Source organism: Aythya ferina, assembly GCF_964211825.1.
Source record: "Aythya ferina genome assembly, chromosome: Z".
NCBI lineage: Eukaryota > Metazoa > Chordata > Aves > Anseriformes > Anatidae > Aythya > Aythya ferina.
The window spans coordinates 11,044,829-11,056,916 of NC_140299.1; the positions used below are offsets into that span (position 1 = coordinate 11,044,829).

A 12,088-nucleotide genomic window follows, 5' to 3' on the forward strand; every position below is an offset into this window, starting at 1 on the left:
CACTCCCCTTTAAAACAACTGCTTCTACATCTTGCTAAGCATCCAGTCCACACCTTCCCCTTTTCCTCCCTGCAAATACAGCTCCGGGTTTCCATTCTCATTAGGCAGCAATGAGAATGCTGAGAGAAAGGGTTTGTACTCGAGGCCTGCTGTGCACGGGATTCCTGCCCCGAACACAGCCCTTGCTGCATCTCCTCCCCAGCCAAGAGGTGCTGAGACGCAGGGAGACCTTCACCTCCATCCCCATTCACACCCAAGCTATTCCAGTGTTGTGAGGTCACCCCTTTGGGATTAAACTTCCTATTTTTCCCTATGCAGGAGTTACCACAAATGCCCAAAAGGGAGGAGAAAAAGCACACATCCCACTGAAAGAGATTTTATGCCAGCAGGATAAAAGTTTTGCAATATTTTAAATGAAAAAATAAAAGAAAAAAAAATAAATCTGCAACATTGTTTTGGCAAACCACATTCTTTAGGTTTCAACATTAGCTGTAATTCCCAAAGTACCTCTTTCCACGGAGAAGTGAAGGTTTTGGATGTCTGCAAGCAATGAAAGGGAGAGACAGAAAATTTAATCAAGTCTATTTTGCAGCAGGAAGTGGGATGCTGGGGCAGAAGGGACTTATTTTCACGGCTTTTGCTTGAGCTTCTGAGAAGATCCCTATGAACAGGGAGAGGCCAGGCTTCAATAACCCCTTGCTGGCTTGGGGCAGATATGGATGGAACAAATTCACGATTTATGTACTCGTAGAGACCAATTTTGGCAACAAGGGTTATTTGCCTCCAAAAGACCACTCTGTTTTTTGTGTTTTCCAGGATTTGTCATGATACTGTAAGTGGCAACTACTTCATCAGCTGCTGCTTCCTTCCCAAAGGGTGCCAGTGCCTGGCATTCAGCATCCTCACATCTTCTTCTTTGACCACAAAACTTAAGAAGGCAGAAGCACATACTTGAGGTGAGAAATTCAGCTTTCTACTTAAAGCCAAAAAAGGAAACCCTAACCCCATGTTAGTGCTGGGGAAAAGCTTGAAAGTATGACCTGACCAGATGCTAAAAAAAAAAAAAAAAAAAAAAGAGCCTGAGCTCACACACGCAAATGTGATGCACAGGGGCTCAGGGGCTGCACATGACCAAGCAGGGTCCCCCCCATCCCACGAGGCCATCAACACTTCCCTTAATTCACAGCCACTCTTGCAAAGGACGTTTTTGTCTTTTGAGGACCATCGCCTGTGGGGACGGCTGGTTTATTTAGCCATTTAACATCGCTACTTTGTTCTTGGCCGTGACAACAGGCTGTGCACACAGTAAATCCCAGGGATGAATGGCTTTCATCCCTGCCGATGGGGCTGCTGAGCCGTGCTTCCTCTGCTTGCTGCAACAGGTCCCTGGCCACAAGGCAGCTCCCCTGGCTCAGCAGCTTCCCTCCACAGCACTGAGCCCTTCCTCTCCCACTGCCCAAACACAGCTTTGGTATTCCTGACATCCAGCCAGAATAAAGGGCTCGCCCTCTCTACAGCGAGAGAACTGTGCCTGCATTCATTAGGTTTTTCAGTTCCCCGTGAGCACAAGCATCTCCCATTGGTGCTCCCTGGCTGGGGTTATTTTTGCCCAGATGAGCACATGGCTCTGAATTCAAGTGCTTCAGCCACCAGTGCATGGCTCTGCAGCTCCCTGAATCCCCAAACGGAGCCTGGCTGTGGAAGACACCGAGGCTGGCACCAACCCCAGCTGAGCCAATCACCCCATCCTAGGGGACACCTGAAGCCTGGGGTGTCGGCCCCCGACACACCTTGCCCAATACAGGAGGCACAGCCAGGAGCCAGCAGCAAAAGAGTTTGCAGAGGCAGGAGCTGGGCAACGCCAGATATACGTGTGCCTGTCTGCAGCATGCCTGCCTCTTGGATGCTTGCATTAAAAATCAGCTTCTAATTACATCCTCACTTTCTGTTTTCACCGCAGCGAGTTTGGACGAGGCCAAAAGAGAGAAGAATTAACGAACACGCATGGCAGCAGCCATAAACATTTCCTAACTTTCACTCTGTTGTGCAACACAAGACGGAGACATGCCCTCCTTGGAGGGCCAATGGATTAGTGCTTGCAGATGATTTTAACTTGTCAACCACCGCAGAGAAGTTTTGCTGGATTTAACACAGATTTCCCAGCCTGCTGTAAGCACTCTGCCAGTTACAAAGCACCCCTCCGAAACCGGGGCCTTTTGGTCGAGTCAGGGAAAACACCTCCCGGAGCAAAGCAGAGCGCAGTGAGGAAAAGACGCAGGCAACCGGCTTCCCTGCCTCGGGGCTAGGAAGCACATTTGTGCTGATGGGGCCCACAGGGCTGAAATTTTATTTTGATTTGTTTTATTTTAAGTTATTTCTCCAGTTTTGGCATGAGGCAGAGCAGCACCACGTCACAAGAAATCCCCTGCAAACCTTCTGATGATTTTCATCTATTATACACTCACCACAAATCTTTGCCATTAACAAACTGCACTAAGGGAATCAGAACTTTCAAAGCCACAAATCTCCTAATAACTGCGGCCCCTTTATGCATGCTTCAGGATTAGCCATGTCATCTGGTTAGCAACTCAAAGCTGCTCTTCATTATTGGATTGAACCTGCCTGCAAACAGTGAAGAGATTGATAATACTGCCACTGACTTCAATGGTGCAGGAGCATTCATTACACGGCGTCCTCCTCCCGGACACATCAAGCCCAGTGGCACAAATTTATGCTGTGATACTGTGCCAAAGACCCAGAAACCTCCCTCGAGCACATTAGCAGCAGCCCTAGCAGGCAGTGCTGGAGTAAACTTGACTGCAAGCACTGAGCATATATCAGTGTGCTCAGGCTTCACATTGGCTCCTAGCATGCAAAGCGAAGGCAGCTTTAAAACTATCTGCTCTGTAAATTAGGAGTGCCTTTAGTTGCTTTGAAAAAATAAGAGCTTATTTAGTCAGTGCATCGGCTTCTTCAAAGAGTCTGCAAACTAATTAGCCACACTGAGTTACTATTAAAATACAGAGCTTACATGAAATACTCTTGACGATAAGAGAGCTGGTGCCTTGGTACTAAAGCTATAGAATTAGCACAAACTGTTCATCTGATGCATTTTCCTATAGGCTCTAAATTATATTTCAAACAGTATTTTCCTTTCCCACAGCGGATGTGGAAATTCACTTGCTTTATTTGTTAGTTCAAAGCAATAATATTTTTTAGCCCATGTGCTGAGACTGAGAGTTTGAATATTCAACAGTGAGAGCAAGCACGAGGGGATGGAAGACCCACACACAAAACAGAAGACGCTGAAAACAAACAGAAGCTGAAATTAAAAAAAAAAAAAAAAAAAAAAAAAAAAAAAAAAAAGGTAAAAACAGTTGCTGTACTACAAAAGAATCACGCAGCTGTTACAGATCAACTTTTACAGGACAGGGGGGGGTTGTTTAAATTAATGCTCACTAGCCAGAGGCAAACCCTCCCGTGTAGATGCAGATAGGCTCTCAAGCAAACCAAACTTTACAAACCTCACAAGATATGCAAAGCCCAGAGACACAGACTGCAAGCCTCACAGATTTTAATTCCAAGAGTTTCTGCCCATCCCTGCTTCTTACAGAGCAGGTTTATTTGGCAGATAAGCCTTTGCTACTTAAATAATAATATTAAAAAAAAAAAAAACTTCACAGGAAAAGACATTTCCTTTCGACTTTCGCTCCCCCGGTCCAGCTGCAGCTTACAGGCTGACCTACAGCAAAGACGAGCAGGTACACATCTGAGCGCTCTGCACTGTGCTCACTCCCCTCCAGTTCAGGTCCCTCTCCTGCTGCAGCACCCATGGGGTCACCAGCACTTTCAGGAGCCCCCCACCCCATGCATGACATCACCACCTCCTGCTCCAAAGGTGTTAGAAACCACAGCTCTGAACGCCAGGACGGGACTTGACAGCAGCTGCAGGGAAAATAACACATGCATCCTAACAGGGGGACACTAAAAATTCCAATTATATATCATCACAACTACTCCATTACCAGCTTATAACATGCCATTTACCTAATTTCCTCCCCCCCCCTCCACCCTTGCTAAACTTTCACTGAAAGTATTGATTGGACTTGTCAGCATGTTCTCACATTAAGACTGAATTCAATTAAACCAACAAGATAGCAGGTATTGGATCTGCTTAAAAAATAACAAGTAGCAACACGCACATGCTGTCAGTGTAACCAGAAACAAGGATGCTACGTAACACATTTTCTAACTACTACCTGCACACAAAAAAAGTCAGAAGCAGACTTTAACCAGCAACTGCCTGCAAGTAGCAGGACAGCAGCAGTGCACAACTACTGCATCTTATTTCATGCGCTGGATCAGAGTTTAATCTGAGCAGCAGCCACATAAATCCGGAGGGGCTCTATTAAAAACCAGTGCAGTGACTCAACCCACGTAGAGAAGCATAAATTCAGAGACTGAGCATCTGTATATTCCTTAAGAAAGCCTTTTGTTTAGCAACAAAAATTTCTTTGTTGGACAAGCTGGGGGGATGGATCACATTTCTGTCACAGGACATTTCTGCTCTTCTAGCAATGCAGAAGGGCGTTAGCCCACTTGCAATGCCAGAGAAATATTAGCTGTAAATGTGTGTGCCAAGCAACTCTGCCATGGGCATTGCAATACAGTGCTATTTTCAATCTTCCCAAAACAGCCATAGCCACCCACCATATGCTAGAGCAGCCCTAAGGCTGTCACAGCCCACGTAAGTCCAAAAACTCCAGCAGCAAGATCTCACCACCCCACTCCCTCCTCACGGAAAGCAAGGGACACTGTCGCCTGCCTCAAAGGTCCAGGATTTCCCTTCCAGAGTGCAGGATGGCTTCAAGCCACCTTAGGGAAGCCCTGCCAAGAGGAGAACATAGTCTTTTTTTGGACAAGCTCTGCCATTCACTGGGAGGGACGCACAAGCCTGTCCATGACAGGGCCCATTAGCCCAAGCGCAGCAGCAGCTGCCCCATGGACTTCCAGTTTCCATTCCTCACCACCTAAATACCATCCTTCTGCAGCAAAGTGGCTTTTTTTTTTTTTTTTTTAAATCCAAAATTAAAGCAATTCATCACAGTAGTAACTTTATTACAGACAGAAACATTTCTCCCCTTCTTCCACCCCCCCAAAAAAAAAAACAACACCTACCTTGCGTTCAAAGATAAAGCCAACTTGTGGATCTTATTTGCTGGCTTTCCATCAGACGAGAAGCATCTCAACACACTGTCTCCATTTGCCATGCTCATGAAAGTCACATACTCAGCAGATAATCCTAACAAATTGTCACCGAGTACAACAACAACAAACACTTCAGCAGCCACACACACACACAGAAACAAAAGACCCACATCCATCTTAATTGCCATCCTGTCCCATTTCCATGTAGATGGTGATCCTCCCAACCTATTACCATTATGCATTGGCACTGAAGTATTAAAAACAAAACTAGAAAGACACCAAAGCCACAAGACATGCACCCGTTGATCCCCCCATTTTTATTTGGTCCTACCTCGATGCCGGGGCAGTCTTAACAGCTTCATACATTACATACAAAACCTTAAAATTAGTCTGCTACAACCTTTACTCTGAAATATGGTAGCACTTATTCTCCTGCAAACTTTTTTTTTGGCTGAGATATTTGCTCTCACATGGATCAAATATAGAAATATATACACATACAGATACATATGCATAAACGCTACTCATATGGATGCCATACAAGTACCATATGTTTTATGCATTAGACAGAGATGAGGTCATAAACATGACTGAGATACTACAGCGCCCACACATACGTAACATATATTAGAAACACACACTACAGAATATTAATGGACTCAGTTCTGAGAAGTGCTGGGGGCCTGGTTTTGGTTACTATCAGTATCAGTGCCAGGTCTAAGTTGGGGGTCTAGGGATGCTTAACAGAGTAGCTATTAAATTTAAGATGCTAGAGGATGTAACAGTTGGCATTTAACACAGGACAATGATACAGATATAAATAAAAGTTATAGGATAGTTAAAAATCCTACAAAATGGTTATCAACCTGCAAAAGGTTGAGATTAAACCTGTTGCATCCTACTGGATTTTGTGGCTATCCTTTATACACGTAAGACACCTACACTACATGCAGTAGAACACAAGGATTTTTATCACCTCAGTGGGACTGGATCCATACCAGATCTGTTGTCCCAGCATGTTGTTGGCCACCTCGTGTTTCATTCAGTCCAGCAGAATTGCCCCGCTACTGTGGTTACAACATTTTCCATGCAAGACATAGTTCCCCAAAACAGCACTGGCCTAAGCTGCCCATGTTACCAGGAGGCAAGAGGGGACAAGAGGCAGCACTGTCCTCACAAAGCCCTCCTTGTAGCGACTCTGACTAAAGCCCCTAACTCTGGGGAAGTTTTTGGCAGGGCCCTACAGAAATGCATTGGCAAACAACTGAGAAAGATGTTGTCAGCTCTCCAGATGTTCCTGCCCCTTGAAAATCCCAACATATCTTCCCACATTAGAGGTCACCCCAGCATTTTTTCTGTGCATGGCCCCAATCCTCCCCAGCATTTCCACATTCTTTGCAAGGGAAGAGAAGCAAAAGTTCTTCTTTCCTCCTCTGGTTCTCCTAAACACATAAGCGGACACCGGGGAAGCAAGGCAGTGCCTTGCTCAAGTGAGGAGAACACAAAGCCAAAGCAGGAAGCCAACTCTTTGATCAATACTCCTTGATTTAATTAGCCTTGGACAATGCTCAAAGTCAATGCCTTAGAAGACTGGTCACAGGCAAACTTCAGTTTGCAAGAGGAATTACTTTCACAATCTGAGAAATAAAAAAAAAATAAATAAAATAAAGATTTAAGCCCTGGAGGGCTTCAGGACAAATTTACCACCTAAACAGACTTGCCTTCAGCAAAGCAACAGCCAACTGACTCACCTAACAATTGAGGCCCTACAAAGAAAACAGCTATTGCACCGAATTTATTTATCTAGTTTGCGTTATTTCAGTTTCACGTTTAAACTTAGTTAACAAATTCTTCTTATCCTCCTTCTAAGTCAGTTCTTTGGATGGGAAGACAGCAATGGGGCCTCAGCAGCACTGCCCAGTAGCCCCCAGCGTAAACTTCCAGCTCTCTCTGAAAATAGGTCACAAAAGCCATTTGCTGCACATAAAAGCTTGTTACCTCCTCTGGTTTATTAAATTTTACCTTAAAATTGAGATCTCTAGGAATATATATATGAAACAGTACTGTTAACAGAACCCACCAACATCTCACTAATATCTGCCATATTTTAAGGTCTATTTAGCCTCACTAATATACATGCATTAATTCTAATGTATTGGATCTGGACCAGAAGCTAAAAGCCAGGACATGAGGCCTGAAGCAGCAGTCTGGATACAAGTCCTAACTTGGCAGTTTAAACATACATAATCATCATTATTCAGACTCAGTGAAGGGAGGGCAGACCCTGAATCCCTATTAGATTTACTGACTTAATAATTTACTCAATTTACTAATTTCCTTAGTACATACACTGACCGGGTTGGAAAGGATTCAAAGAGGAGGCCCCTAAACCAGGGAAGCCATGGCTAGAGTTGAACACTTGCTCTGTATTGTTGATGGCACCTCCATGAGGGGTCACCCACTGCTGAGGACTCATATGCCAGACCCTGCATTTCATCCCCAGGTGAGCACTGAGGCCTGCAGTAGAAACTCAGTAGAAATGAGGAAGTGGCAAGGGTCTCCCCACTCACCCCATCGCACCCTGTCAGCACACCTCAGTATCTGCTAACATGTCCTTGGCACCCACATCACCTAGGTTTCTCACTGCTGGCCAACGATTCACACTAAGTGAGTTCAAAGTGAAATGCCCTGGGGTAATTTAATTCAAATCATGACTTCACAGCACCGACAGGGCACTAATCTCTCACACCAAAGCTGTGCAAGGAGGATATGGGCGGCAAAGCAGGGCCACTTCGGACACTTGCTGCCTAGCACCCAACTGCTGTTGCTGAGGAGAAGCACCCCCAAAATTCAGCTCCAACAGCCTTGACACCATCCGAGGAGCACCAGGCACAGGACCCACAGCTCTGTGTCCAGGGCTGCCCTTTAATCCTGTCACAGGGGGGCACGCAGGGTGCGAGGAGGCTGAGGATTAGGCAGGCCCTGTCCCACTGTGACCAAGCCCTGCCTGCAGGCAGCAGGCCTGCTGTGCCCATCACTGTCCTAGGCACATCAGTGCTCACAACAGGGAGGCATGGATGCAAACACACAATCTGAGCTCTCACCACCCAGGTTACCTTGAAGCTTTATCCAAGCTAGCTTCTCATTAGGCCTGCTAATTGAGATTTAGCTGTACGTGAAAGACAGTAAGCATGCACTGAGCACGGCACGCTTCCTTGAAGCCTGTACAGTAAATTAAAAATTGCAGTTACACCATTGCTACTGGAATACAAATAATACAGCCATGGCAACGATACCAGGCTTGCTGGTTAAGGCAGCTGGACAGACAGTTAAGGGTTTTCTGTGTTGAAGGATGTAAGCAGATCTAGGTTTCCCCTCATTTACTGAACTGCTCTTGAGAGAAGAGCGGTCTAGGAAAGAATCAATCACCACTTATTTTCAAGCTCACACATCATCTTTACTTCCAAGCAGGCAGGAAGGCCAAACTACAACTGGGCAAGACAGTTAAAGAAGGGAAAGAAAAGAGAGAAAGGAGTAAAAGGGGAAAAAAAAAATAGAAAAAAAAAAATAGAAAAAAAGAGACACCCTCCCTGGTAACCTAATGAAGGTATAAGAATGGTACCTGATTCATAAAGTGAGAAATGTGACCATCCGGAGGAGGGGAAATTGCAGCCAACCTCTCAAGTCCAGAGAACGTGGGAAAAAACTATTTCAAACTTGCCCAATGAATAGGAATTGCTTTTGTCTGCTTTAAAAGCAGCATTGCTTTGACCACCAACGTGACCAGCAGTTACAAAAGGAGAAATCTCAAAAACAAAACACTGAACTATGCCATGTCAAAAGGCTGCTGTCCCACGCCAGCGATATTCAGAGCTGGGTTGTGCTGCCAGCTTCCATTCATAGCCACTGCTCACAGGACAAAACAAAAGCCATTTCCCTACCATTTATACAGACAGAGAAACAATAGCACTCATAAAACCCCATGTTAAGCTTTTTAGAGAGATTTCTGGTTTGGGATCTGATCTGATCAGCCTGTTAGAGTCAGGCTCTAACCAGCCGCGCAGCTTGTTGGCATATTACTGTTTTAGTATTAACCATTTCAATTATCTATCCCTGCACACTTCCTGCATCCCCTCTCCATACTCTGTCCCCTATACAACCAAGACATGAAAAAATTTCAGTATAAGGTGTAACACTTGTATGGGAACCAGCAGAAATTACCCACTGAGCATTTGGGTTTCTTGTGGGTCTGTTTTTACTTGGCCTTTTCACAGCGTGGCCAATGGCCAAGGGAACTGCCTGACTGTAGCAGCTGGGCACGATGAGTCAGGGCACACTAATGCCTTTTAACCTCCTTCCACCTGTGTGCAGGGAGTGTTGGCCACTCAGCTGAACGAAGCCAGGATCAGCACTGCCCTGCCGAGCAAAACTCAGGCACTTGCACCAAGGTCAAACCTGCCCTGTTCCTGCCATCCTTCAGCAAGGCAGGGGGGAGGAACAAAAAAACACCACCACCAAAAAAGATAATCCCCCAAAAGTAGATTTTTCAGATGGCAAGCAAAGAAGTGCAGCCAACAGAGCAGAAAGCGGTTTGTGATAGCATGGTACATAATGCGATATAAATTCACTAGAGCCTTAGCTAGCTTTACGCTTTGCAGAGCCCACAACTTCTGAATTCACTAAAATAATAAAGCACCCTGACATTAATACAGTCACTGATGCTAAATAAAGCTGAGCACAGTTGTGCTGCTTTGATCAGTCTTTTCATAAACGCAGTATAAATAATATTCCTGCTCTTAAGAGGCTTTTACATTTGGAAAGTGTTACAGGGACACACCAAGCAAGTAAGTAGTGTTTTGTTTCTTTTTCCTTTCAGGCTTTTTTTCTTGTTGTTTTTCAAAGTGTAGACAGAAAAGTTAAACAACCCATTCCCAACAATCCAAACAATGTGTTTACATAAGGGTTTATAAAATGAAAAAGCAAGTTACTACACATTCAAATATTCTGCTCTCCTGCCAAGTGTCTCAAGAGACTAATGTCCGCAGAGAAACAGGCTTGCGCTATAGGGTTTCTGTCCAAAGTTTCAGATTTTAAAAGCAGAATACAAAGAGCAAATACACACTCGGTTTAATAGCAGAAATCCCTGGCTGGAGGAGCCTCACCGGCTTTGCGCCAGCTGGGACCTGCAGCTGTCTGAAGCAAAGAGTAGGGTCCAGGTTTGCTCAGGGCAGAGCTGCTGCTTCCCCACCCGCAGCACAAGGAGGGGTGAGCACCGGCTGCACAACTCCTGCAGCCTCCCGGTTCTGCATACTTGCTCCCTCTCCCTTTCCACATGAATTCATGAGAATACTCCAGCTTCTTCCAAAACACCCAGACTGGCAATGCCAGACAGCTCAGGTCCTTGAGCCGTGCTGCTCCCGGTGCTCCTCAACAGCCTTCCCACAGCTCTTCACAAACCCCTGGTAATTCAATTAGCGCTGAAAAACCTGAGCGAAGTGTCAACTTCTACTTTCTCCAAAGCAGATGTGTATGTGTGTGGTTTATGCTTGGGGTTATCACTAAGCCTAGCCTGTGCTATGCAGTAGTCCAACCCAGCTTTATCTCATTAAAGCCATTTCTGCCAATTAGCAAAAAAAACATTTCCTTCTGTGACAATTAATACTTACAGCAGTTACCCTTCCAGTTCACAATGCTCTACAGGCATCCTTAAATCTTTATCTCCGGAGGCACATACACTCCAGAAGGGAGCTGTTTTCACAAAGGTGGTATTTCAAAATCCTACCACACACAGAAATCAGGTTTAATCACAACATGGAGACACTTTACAGCTACCGTGACTAAACACATCAGTCCTTCTGAGGGAGCACTGAAGGCCCTGACATTACTTCTTGCTAGGGGCAAGAAACACCTCCAGGACTCAACAGGTACAAAAGGCGAGACCATTGTGCATAACGTACCAGGGTCCAGAACACAATTAATGAGGATATTTAATAAATAAATAAATAAATGAAACCAATTTGTACAAAGTTACTGGTTGCAGACTAAACTCTGAGGGGTCTTAACATTGCTGGGGATCTCAGGATGCCCCTTTTGATTCCCAGAGCAGCTTCAATACCCATTCTGCTTAAATAAAACTCTCACAGGAAGAAAATTTTGGAGGCATACACCCCTGAGAGTTGCCTCAAATGCCTTCTGAGAGCTTACTTCACCCCATACTTGTGGGGAACAATCCTTTCATAACGCAAGTCCCAAGAGGGTTTTTCCTGGAGAATGATTTTTTCCATTGTCAGTCCTGTAACAATGCTACTCCCCCTCCTTCTCCACCCCCCCCTCCAAAAAAAAAAAAAAAGAAAGAAAGCTTTATAATCCTCTGCTTTTTCATCTGAGTGGAAACCACTATATGACAGCTTTAAACTTTTCTTTCTTTAAACCCAGCACTCCCGCCTCAGCTATAATCCTCCTACTGGAAAGATCTGTTCGCGAGTCCCTGCCTCCAGGCAGGAACATCACAGCAGCGATTATGGTCCCCAGAATCCAATCAAATAGCCTCATCTTTTAGCTCAATGGCCATGACTTTAATTGGATGGGAATAACAACACGGAAATTAAGTGACAATTTGTAGTTACAAACTGCTCCCAACGCACACCATTCCCAGGTTCAGGCTGCTTTGTCTGCAGCTCTAGAGTACTTTGAACTCCGGGGATGGCACATCTGATAGCACCAAAGGGACTTTTGACATCCGTGTCCCATTTTTAAGCCCTCCCAGGCACAGGGGCTTCTGAGACCTTTTGGACTTTTGATCATCTTCCGGCTCCATCTGGCTTTTCCTCCTCCCTCCAATTTTATCCATGGCAGCACATGTTGAGTAACTACAGGGATA

At 45.2% G+C, this 12,088-nt stretch overlaps 1 protein-coding gene across 6 annotated transcripts in view; it reads right to left on the reverse strand.

Moving 5' to 3' along the window:
• Positions 1-12,088, reverse strand: part of PDZD2 (PDZ domain containing 2) — a 198,334-nt gene that overhangs the window by 78,647 nt on the left and 107,599 nt on the right. The window contains exon 1 of one of the 6 annotated variants that reach the window (XM_084504629.1): positions 8,831-9,135. The exons of the other annotated variants lie outside the window; for them this stretch is intronic. The gene's annotated coding sequence lies outside the window, so the exon portion shown is untranslated. Of the gene's footprint in view, positions 1-8,830; positions 9,136-12,088 lie in introns of those variants that run through there. 6 annotated transcript variants of the gene reach the window in all.